The sequence below is a fragment of the Salvia miltiorrhiza genome, unplaced genomic scaffold (assembly GCF_028751815.1).
Source record: "Salvia miltiorrhiza cultivar Shanhuang (shh) unplaced genomic scaffold, IMPLAD_Smil_shh original_scaffold_302, whole genome shotgun sequence".
NCBI lineage: Eukaryota > Viridiplantae > Streptophyta > Magnoliopsida > Lamiales > Lamiaceae > Salvia > Salvia miltiorrhiza.
The window spans coordinates 113,302-125,111 of NW_026651523.1; the positions used below are offsets into that span (position 1 = coordinate 113,302).

Consider the following 11,810-nt stretch of genomic DNA (forward strand, 5'->3'; position numbering starts at 1 on the left):
GCCAACCTATAAGGAGAACTTAAAGGTGACTCTAGGAACTAACTCTACTTGGCTCCAGCAACAGAAATAAACAAAACATAACTTAGCAAAACTCCTATTAAGTAGTACTGTTATCTTAAAACTCAAGCTCAAAACATCTAAATTCTCATCTCGTCCCGTCTTTACTTAGTAGGGAATCTCTCTAAACAATGATATTAGATCCCTTAATCTAAATCATCGTGACTCAGTAAGACAACTCAACAATTCTCTCTCAAAGCCATCTCCAAAGACTATGGCTCATGATACCTCCTCAAGTACCATTAAGGTTGCGTGAGCAAAACTCGCGTCACAAAATAACTCAACATATCGTACAATATCTCATTGCAGCATGCTAATAACTCATCATTAATCATGCTATTATACTCAAGCTCATAACTCAAACTCATAACTAAAACCAACAAGTACTTAAAGCAATTGCTAATTCTCTCAAGCTTTAGCTCTAAGTTCTCATTTCATCCTTCTACTTAGTAAAAAAAAAAAATCTCTCTTAACAATGACATTAGATTCCTTCATCTAAATCATCGTGACTTATCACAACTGCTCAAACAATTCTCATCACAAAAACATCTCAAATACATCACATCATAACTCATAATTATGCATCTTCAATCATATAACATCATATGATATAAACGCTCTCATGATTCATCATGTAACGTCAACATATGCTCTTACAACATAATAACTCATTATTAATCATGTTGTCATCCTCAAACTCAAACTATGCACCTTTAAAGTGTAACATCATAACTCATCATATAACCTCAACATCATGCTCTTCAAAATTTAACGTCAAATAAACTTTGAAATTTTACATACCTCGTTGAGCCTGGTGTGATGGTGCGCCGAGCTCACGGTTGTTAATAACTATTAGTCTAGTGACTCATTCTAGACTAAACTCAAGACTTCTAATTCAGAGCTTTCCTTCGCTCTGATACCACTCTGTCACAGCCCGCCCTAACTATGGATAGTTAGGTCGAGTGATCCACGACTAGGGATGGGGTTAAAGAAGAAGGGGAAGAAAAGGGGCGTCATTTATAGCCGTAAAACTTACTCATCTTAATAAAACTCGTCATTTTTATTCATTAATACTCAATTGAAAACAGTCTATGAAAGACAGCATAAAACTTAATTAATATCATTAATCAAGTTATACATCGTATGAAACCATTCTCTTAAGACTCAAAGTATGACATAACATACTATAACATCAACAACATCTTGCAGCGGAAAGTAGCTAGACATATGTATGAAGACATATTCTAGACAGGTTAACTATTTATTAACAACCCTGGAGACTCCGCTCATTGCAGCACCATCATCACATCAGCTCAACCTGCACATTTAGAAAACATATGCAGGGCTGAGTACAAAAGCACTCAGTGGGCACATATGCCTAGGTATAAAAATACATGCTTCAAAACTATAAATTGTCATGCCATCATAATCAGTACAGCAAGGGAGTTTTTTCGCTAAAAAGGCCCAAGCTTACTAAGTTCATTTGTGATTCTTAAAGTTCGTCTGATTAGACTAAGTTCTTTTGTAATCTATCATATCTGAAACTGTGTGCCGGAGAGGTGGCCACCTCTCACGGTCACTTGACCGGCCAACCCGCTAGATGACTCACGGTCACTGGTGTACACTAGCCCTGGCAGGATAGCTATCAACTGCTCAGGACCCGAATTCGATTGCATCATTGGCAAAGCCAAAGCAGATAGATATCATACTAAAATTTAAACATTTTATGGCAAGACAATACTTGAAATAACTTTAACTCAAATATTTTGTAACGAAATAACTTGCTCAAATGTAACATTAAACTCATTTGATAGATATATATAAAACTGAAATTAACAGTTAAATCATCTCATGCATTCATTCGTATAAGAGGCCTACGACACGCAGGGGATCTCTATATACGTATAGTAAAAGTAATGCCCACCTCGTTGTGTCTCTGTATCAATGAGTAACGTCACTCTCTCCCTCAAGTCGTTACTTCCCAAAAGGACCTTCATCGTTATGAAGAATTGGTGAGAAGTTATAAAAGAAACCTCGATTAATAATCTAATCTCTTTTATGAAACATTAGTATCTCTAATGTTCATCTCTCTTGATTGTTAATCAATATAACAATTATTATCTCTCGTCATTACTCATTAATTATAACATCCTTATGTTATAATTAGCAGCGCTTCAATTAAAAGAAATATTTAACACATCGAAAAGTCCACTTTCTTAGCAGATATATTCGCTCTCATCTCGTCTAATTAACCAATTAGAAAGTTAAACTTTCCATTAGGCATGTATTTGAGTCACGGGTCAACAAGAATTTACTATGCTCAAATTCTAATTTCACTAAAAATTTCGGCATGACCTATTCATATATAATGTCAGCCACGAGATTTCAACGCGTGAATCTCACTACGTGAACTCGTCTCTCGACTCAAAACTTAACATCTTGACATCTTTTCAACGCAAACCAAACAATTCAAAATCATCAAAACTCTTTATCAGTAAACTATCATTTATACTCGACACCAATTGTTCGAGTGTCAGATACCAACATTTATGTGCGTTAATCATAACTCTCACAACTCACACCATTTAGTCATATCGTATCATCCATCAAAACAAATATAATCAAGTTGTTTTCTAGAAAGTTTTGCTGTTTTTGTGTCATCTTTAAAAATTCATAACAACCAACTCAATCATCATAAACTCTCATACCAATTGCTCTCAAAAACTTCATGAAGTGTAGTTCACTCTAAAAATGGTAGTTAACCAAAAAGGTTAAAGGTTTTTGGAGATATTGCTCTTTTAGTGCAGGCTGTCAAAGATTGACAGTTTCTGCCAATTTTGTTTAGGCCATTAGAAACCAAGGCAAACCTTAATAAAATTCCATCAAATTTAATCATCCAAAACTAAAGGTATCCTTGAAGATTTGGTTAAAATTTCACAAGAGAAAACGTTCATATGATCTGCCAAATAAACAATGAAACTCATACACTTTTACTGTTGGACAAATATGACAGCAGAACAGGGCATTTTTGAAATAATAAACTGCTCTGTTTCAGAGGTCATAAAAATCGAAATCTTATGTTTTTAGAAAATTATTGAAGTCTAGTTTCGTTTAAAAAAAACGGTGATGCAAAATCCTTCATGGATTAATAGATATAAACGTTTTTGTGAAGTCTACCAATAGTTGACAGATTCTGTCAAGGATTTTTCAAAATATCTTTAAAATAGCAAACATCATCCAAAAGACATGAAATTTTGCAGAAACGAAATACACATATCATAGATAAACATACTAAAATTTCAGAGCCATCAAGCAATGAAAACTCATCGAAACATAAGCTTGAAACTGCTGTAAAATTTTGACAGAATTCCAGTTTTAATCTCGTTCAACAATTATCATCCATAAATTGTAAATCAATTAGCATGCTCATGTGATATCGTAGAACACATATACGCAATAATATTCATTATGCAACGTCTCAAACTTCACGAATTTAAATAATCATACTCTAAAAATTTATACAATTTTCGTGCTTGGAAAAATACGAATTTAATATATATCGATTCTAGCATACCCCTAAGCACAAATATCAAGTCAAAACGATCAAACAAAAATCGAAAGACAAGCTAATATGTGAAAAACGGGGCTGCCCTCATGGGTTTCATAGCTACGGTTCGTTCCGTTCTTACTCCCTTCATTAAACATGCTCAACATCTACCCAAGAACAACATACTAAAATTTCCCGACGATCCGACGTCGTTTCAAAATAAAGTCGAGAATCGACGTTTTTCGACGTCGACGAAAATCGAAAAGAAAACCATCAAAACGTAGGTAGAGATCTTACCTACTTAGATACGTGATCGAAAAGATGATCGGCGCTCGTCTCGGTGCTCAAATCGGAAGTCAAAAGCTCTAAGCTAATGTTTTCGTATATTTTCATATATCGATTCGTAAGACCAAGCTCCCTTATTTATAAGCGAAGAAGACAATTCTAAATTGTCTTGTCTTCCTTAGTCAACAATTACGACTAAGGAATTCACACTTGAGTCAACAATTACGACTAAGGAATTCACACTTGAACTGTCTTACTTAGTATTAGAATATATCAAATATATCCTAATCTAGTCCATAATATCTTTCAGTTTTGGTGGGGTAGCCTTAGATATTTAAGATATTAACCCGTTAGTCGTTAAATATCCCGTTTCGTCTCGTTTTAACGACTAATTACCCACATTCTTCGTTACTCACCCTCTTAACTCCTACTCACTTTCATTACACTCGTAATTCTATATAAATATAGAAAACGCAAGCTCGTTCTCGAAATTCTGATAAACGAGCTCGGTTCGTTTATCGAGAAATCCCAATTTACTATTCACTCGTCGTCCAAAAATAAAAACTTTCATTATTGGACTCGTATCGAAAAATTAAGAATATTTCTCGACGACATGCACGTAAGATTTTGAAAGTCGACAAAAAGACGAAATAGCAGTATTTTACTATTCATCGTCAAAAAGTCAAAAATTTCAAAAACGTCTTAACGGACTCAGATCTCACTTCCGAGTTCACCGTTCTCATTCAAATAATTATCTCGAATTATTCAAATACTCAAACTCAATTACGGATATAAAATCACACATCATCCTCACATCATCAAAAGAACATCTCAACATCTTTAAAATATAACAACAAAACTTCATATAACTCCTCATCTCTATACAAAGTAATCAAACAAGGGATCTTATACCCTACTTACTCAAACTTAAGCAATTAAACACGTCATCAAAAGCCCGGGTATTACAATGGATCCTGGGAGAAATAAATAAAAGCAATTGCATGAGCATGTTTTAATCTTATGTAAGATTGGGAGCTCATAAGCTTTCACGTATTTTTCTCTATCATACCAAATGAATATCATGGTCAATGGATCCTGCTTCTTGGAGAAATAAATAGAAGCAATTGCATGAGCATGTTTTAATCTTTGGGAATTCGTCGATTAATGTTCCAAAAAATACGAATTTATATTTAATGATAGCTGTTAATTATTAACTAGAGTTGAGGTTTGCGTAGAAATCTTTCTATGAGTGTATCTTTCTTAATAAATATTATAGTGAAATAAAAATAAGAAAATTGAAAGATATATTTTACGGTGTTAAGTATCCGTCAGGAACATGGGAGACTTTGCACTCTTTATAAAATGTTGAGGGCTAATCGTCCACAATTAAAAGATAAAGAGGTAAATGTGCTAGGGGTTGTATGATAAGGGATTATTTGCTACTTCTCCCTTCATAAAATGATGTCGCTCCACCTGCTAATCCGGTGAGGTAATACATCAATCCTTTGTTAGATTGTGCGTAATGAGATATTCTTTGAAAAATTTAGAGGTTTTAAATAAAAATAAATAAAAATTTAAGATATTTTTTTTAATTCGTTAAAAGTTGGAAACACAAAGCATTACTCCTCCGTCTACTAATTTATTTTCTAATTCAACATTTTTGTCCGTCCACACATTCACATAATACCCATTTTTTAGAGATAACATCACTCTTTAAATTTTTTTACGTACCGTCACTAATGAACCCAATAATTAACACTATTTTTTCTAATTTATGGGGCCACTAAATATATAATTAACTTGTTTAAAATTCTTATCCACTCATTTCGAAAGTAAATTTGTGTCCACTTTACTTGGGAAGTGAATTTATAGACGGGAAAATATTAAATTAATTTTATATTTCATACTCCCTCCGTCCTTTAAAATTATGTATGATTGACTCCGATACGAATTTTAATAAAAAAATTATTTATAGTAATGATAATGAAGAAAGGGTCCCATATTTAGAGTATTATTAATTAGATTATGAGTAAATAGTGTAAGTTAAAAGGGTAAAATTATAAGAATTATATGTGGGGTAGAATCCAAAAATATGATATGCATAATCTTGGGGAACGTATCAAAAAGAAAAAAGTATGCATAATTTTGAAGGACAAATGGAGTACTTCTTCCATCCCAATTTAATGTGTCACGTTTTTTTTTAATGTTCAATTTCAATAGATTACTTTCTAAAATGAAAAGTCAATACGTAACAAATCTTCTCACGTAACTCATAATTTACACTAAATGTAATTGTGATCTACAGAAAATTATCTCTGTTTTTATTTAAAAATAATATTTTTATTTTTTTCTCTCTTATTTTTTAAATAAATATATTTTTAATTTTTTTATCCTTTATTTTATTATAAATTACTCCCTCCGTCCAATAATTCAAGGCCTACTTTCTTTTTTGGTCCGTCCACCAACTCAATCTTATATATTTTTAGTAAATTTTTATTCATATTTTAATTGGTGGGTCCTAATAAACAATACACTTTTTCTCCACTCAACTAAATAATATACTTTGTGGGTCCATTTCTCCACTCAACCAATAAACAATATATTTTATGGGTCTCTTTCTCCACCCAATTAATAAAAGTATAATTTTTCTTAAAACTCGTGTTTTGCCTCCTAAGTCTTGAATTAGTGGACGGATGAAGTATTTATTTTAACATTTGTGTCCAAGTCCCGTTGAATTGGGACGAAGGGATTAGTATATATTTTTAGTAAAGAAGATGAAGGCCCACATCATCTAGAGAGTGGCCCAGGAAATCAGGAAGCATTTTTGGCCCAGCCCTTTCTTGACTCCTGCGGTTTGGTCTCCCAGAGCCACCAAACAAGTGGAAAATCAGCGTCTCTTTTTGAGGAAGAAGTCACAATGGGAAGGGAAAATGGATTCGCGGAAGGTCAGGTGGGAGAGAGTTCATCCTGTCAAGTTTTTGCCAAAGAAACGAGGCTTTCAGCCGAGTCTGGATCGGAGAAAGACAAAGAACGCGAGGGCAAACCACGACAGTCAGAAGGTGAGGAGAGAAGACTTTTTCTTCAGGAAATGACCGAGAAAGATACCGCTGGTAAAGCTCTCGAAAATAACATGTCACACCCCAATTCTTGAAACAATAACTATAACTGGGGTACGACTAATCATCTAAATGAACAAGGGAAAATCCTTGTGAAATCTGAATAAAAGGGATAACAATCGGGCTTAGCCCCTTTGGATGAAGAAAGACAGGTATTCAAGTGATACGAATCAATCAACAAACATAACAACTTCAAGATCACAAGTTTAGTGTCATGCTTCAGATAACCAACATTCACTGATTGAAATACTTTGAGAGTCAATAGTTTAGGCTCAACACAAGATATTGTTTAGAATCGCAACATGATAGGTCTTAAGTTAAGAAACAAAAGACAGATACTGGCTAATTCTGCAGCGGAAATCAAGATAAGGAGTTGAACTCTAGCCTCAGCTCTGCCCCGTCATCACCAGCCATTAACCTGAAAACATTTGAAAGTAATTTTGGGCTAAGTACTAATGTACTTAGTGGGCTGCAACTTTTAAAGCATTTCATAATCTGAAGAACAGTTTATCCAATCTTACTGACATGACATAGAAGGTTTTAAAGAGAAATAACTTCTATGCATGTTAAAACATTTTCATATATATATATACTTAATTATTTTGCGCGCGTTTGCACACTCCATTCTGTTACTCGCTGTGATCCCGGACCTCTAGCCACCGACGGATCTCTGTCTCCCGCTGACTTGAACTGAGGGCGTAACCCAGCCAAGTATAATAAACCTCGAAAATTAATCCAGACAGGCCTATTATTTCTATGCTCCGGAACACATCCCGTCGAGCACCCTTATAACGCCTCTGGTTAGTGCCCGATGGAGATCAACCCACCGAGTCATCTAACAAGTGTACACAATTCTCAAACAACGTTTTAGGTCATAAGAGAACCTCAATTGATTAACTGTACGAGCATTAAACATGGTAGAGTGCACAAAAATATTTTATTGGATAAACAGTTTATATTACACGAATATTTAAGCTCAATAGCTTAATCATACATTTGAAAAATAAGCCCACCTGTCTAGGCAAAGCCTGTCGTTTAACCTTATCTCTGAATCGGAATAGCAGTGCTAATCCTCCTGATGCTCAAAGCCTACAAGAAATCTATTCTCAATAGGTCTCCTTGAATTCTAATCTTAAGTCATGGTGTAGTGCTTAATATTCTATGATTCACTTAGCCGGGTTTTCAAAATTTAATGAATAAATAATTGAAAACATTTCTCTTGAGTTAAGAACACCAACAATATTCTTACTCATCTTTTTTTTTTTTTAATTGGAATTATAAATAAAACCAATTAAATCATAAATATTCTTATTGCAAAATATAATGCAAATCTTGTCATGCTTAGCATATAATAAGTAATTACTTAAAATATGCTTATAATAATAATTTAATATTATTATAAAAATTTACTCTTTGAAAATAATTAATCAAACTTAATAAGTCTAATTAATTAAAATAGTATAGTCCATTTTAAATAAAGAAGCTGCACAGCCCAATTGAATAAATTAATAAAGGCCCAGCAGATTTAATAATTAAAGCCCAACTGAAACAAAAATAAATAAAATCTCGGCCCAAATACTCATAAAAATCGGCCCATGACTCGAGCCCACAACTTAATTAAAATCGGCCCACTCAAGCCCACTACTAATTAAGCCCTAGCCTAGCCCAACATCCTCACCCCTCCTTTTCTTCCCCCATCGGACGCACACACATAAACACAAATGCACACACACAAACACAAACGCACACACACGCACGCAGCAGCACTCTCTCCCTTCCTCTCGATCTTTTCCGGCGGCTGTAGCAGCTCCGTCTCCACCACCCGACCGCCGTCCCCTGACTCCCTTCTCCATCTTCGGTCGGTCAGCAGCAGGAGAAGCGGACTGCCGCCCAGCCTCCCTCTTCATCCTTCTCTCTTCCGACGGACGACGTATGCCACCGCCGGATACGCCGCCGCCCCCTTGACTCTCATCTCCCTCTCCTCTAATCTCTCTTCCTCTGAATCTCCGGTGCACAGCAGCAAAAGCCGCCGCCGACCAGTGACTCCGACTCCCACACTTCCGCCGCTCAAAGTTCAAATCGGAAATGACCCCTCTCCTCTTCTCCAGCCGTGGCCGGGCAGCAGCGGCACCGCCGCCGCGCCCTGCCTCCCTCCGCTGCACCCCATCGAAGCAGCCGCTCCTCTCTCCCCACCCTCTGTTCACAGATCCGGCAGCCTCGGTCAGTGGCTCCGCGCCACCACCGTCAGCACACCATTCCCGGCGAGCAACCATGAAGGCCACCGCCGTCCTCTCCGACTCAGCAGACCCAACCAGACACTCAACTCCAACATTTGAACTCGGCATTAATATCAAATTCAAGACTTTTTCTTTATTCTTATTAATAGATATGCTTCAAAATAAAATCTTTTCTTTTCAATGAATCATGCTATCATGTATGTATATGTAATAATGAAAGTCATACTATTGAAATGCTTGAATGTTTTGTTGTGTATATTGGTTTACTGGAATGGCACATATGAAGAGCTTGATTTTTAACAGTCGAGCAAATGAGGTAAGGGCTCGAGAGGAAACCTTTAGGTATTTAGGATGTGAAATGGTTGCTGCCTGATTCTGAATTTGCTTGTTTGCTGGAATCACTGCACAATATTTCAGATTTTTGCTTCTCTTCAATATATGCAGAGAAACTAAGAATGAGATGGAGAAATCTCAAAGTTGAGAGGAATTTACATATGGTTGCTGCGCACTTCAGGGATGAAGAAGAGCTTGTGAGGAAATTTCCAAGTGGATTGATTGTTGTAAAATATTGATTTGCATGTGATTGATTTAACAAAAGTATGGCTGATTGCTTAAAAAAAAAATATGGCTAAAGTTGTGATTTTGGGGAGACAATGTATCGTGTGTGGTTGGAAAGGAAATTCTTTAGGTGGAAAGAGTGGATGGGTGGTTGGAAAGGGAAAGAGTGGATGGGTGGTTGGAAAGGTGTTAAAGTGGCTGATGGGAGAATAAAATAAAATACAATAAAAATCTTCCGGGTTGTACTATGAAAACTGTAATGTTCGTTTAGTGTTCGTTAAATAAATATCTCGTGAAAATACTTGAAAGGTAAATTAAATAAATATGCAATGCATATAAATTCAATAACTAAATTTACAAATATTTTTGTAAATCATTTTTGTTGGAATTAAAAATAAATTTATTTTCTTTTATCCGGCGTGAATCAACTTAATATCTAAGTTCAAAAATTATTCTAAACTTAGCAAAAAGGAACGGGGTATTACATCCCTCCCTCCTTAAAAAAAATTTCGTCCCCGAAATTACATACCTTGATAATCTAGCTGGGGATACTTGACTTTCATTGAATCTTCAAGTTCCCATGTGGCCTCTTCCATCCCGTGATGGTTCCACTTCACTTTAACGAGAACAATGTTCTTGTTACGTAAAACTTGAACCTTGCGATCAAGTATCTGGACTGGTTTCTCTTCATAACTTAAGTCCTGGGCTAGGACCACTTCATCATGCTTAATCACATGTTTTGGATCAAACACATACTTTCTTAACTGAGAGACATGAAACACATTGTGTACGTCTCCAATACTGGGTGGCAATGCCAACCTATAGGCTACAGGGCCTATCTTATCTAGGATCTCAAAAGGTCCTATAAAACGGGGTCGTAACTTGCCCCTCTTTCCGAAACGTATAACTCCCTTTGAGGGAGAAACTTTGAGGAAAACTCGATCCCCAACATTGAATTCTAACTCCGATCGGCGTTTATCGGCGTAAGACTTTTGTCTATCTTGAGCTTCTTTGATTCTTTGCTTGATGTGGTCGACCTTCTCAACCATCTGTTGGACCAGTTCAGGACCTAACAACTTTCTCTCGCCCACCTCATCCCAGTAAAGTGGCGATCGACATTTTCGGCCATACAAAGCCTCATATGGAGCCATTCCAATTGTTGCTTGATAACTGTTGTTATAAGCAAATTCTATAAGAGGTAACAAATCCTCCCAACTTCCACCTTTGTCTGTGACAATCGTTCGCAGCATATCTTCTAGGATCTGAATCGTTCTTTCTGACTGCCCGTCAGTCTGAGGGTGGTATGCTGTGCTGAAATTCAGCTGAGTGCCCATTGCTTCTTGTAAACTTTTCCAGAAACGCGATGTGAATCTGGTGTCACGATCTGACGTGATAGATACAGGTACACCATGAAGGCGTACTATCTCTCTGACATATAACTTTGCAAGTTTCTCCAATCCAAAAGTCATTTGAATTGGCAGAAAGTGCGCCGACTTTGATAATCGGTCCACTATGACCCAAATAGCAGTGTTTCCACGTGCCGACCTCGGTAGGCTCACTACGAAGTCCATGTTAATGTGCTCCCACTTCCACTCAGGGATAGATAGTGGTTGCAGCATTCCATACGGCCTCTGATGCACGGCCTTCACTTGTTGACAAGCGAGACATCGCTCTACAAACAACGCTACATCTCTTTTCATTCCTTTCCACCAGAAAATTTTCTTCAAATCCTGATACATCTTTGTGCTGCCTGGATGTGCAGTGTAAGGAGTATCATGAGCCTCGCTCATAATCTCATTCTTTAATTCTTCTTTGTGTGGCACACACAATCTTTCACCAACCATAAGTGCATTATCCTTTGCTTCAGTGAATCCTTTCGTTTCATTCGTTCTTGCAGCTAGACGCATCTTCTCCAAAAACCAATCTTCTCTTTGTGCTTGCACAATTCTTTCCCTCAAATCAGGTTTAGCTATCAATGCAGCAACACAACCCGATACTGTGTCTGGAGGA

The 11,810-nt window shown here is 36.4% G+C and overlaps 1 long non-coding RNA gene across 1 annotated transcript; it reads right to left on the minus strand.

Moving 5' to 3' along the window:
* Positions 1-1,151: 1,151 nt before the first annotated feature.
* On the minus strand, positions 1,152-3,967 carry LOC131003939 (uncharacterized). The gene is made up of 3 exons (XR_009094862.1): positions 3,906-3,967; positions 1,982-2,048; positions 1,152-1,375 (listed from the first exon to the last, which is right to left on the minus strand). It is a non-coding gene; the product is annotated as an uncharacterized LOC131003939 (long non-coding RNA).
* Positions 3,968-11,810: the final 7,843 nt, after the last annotated feature.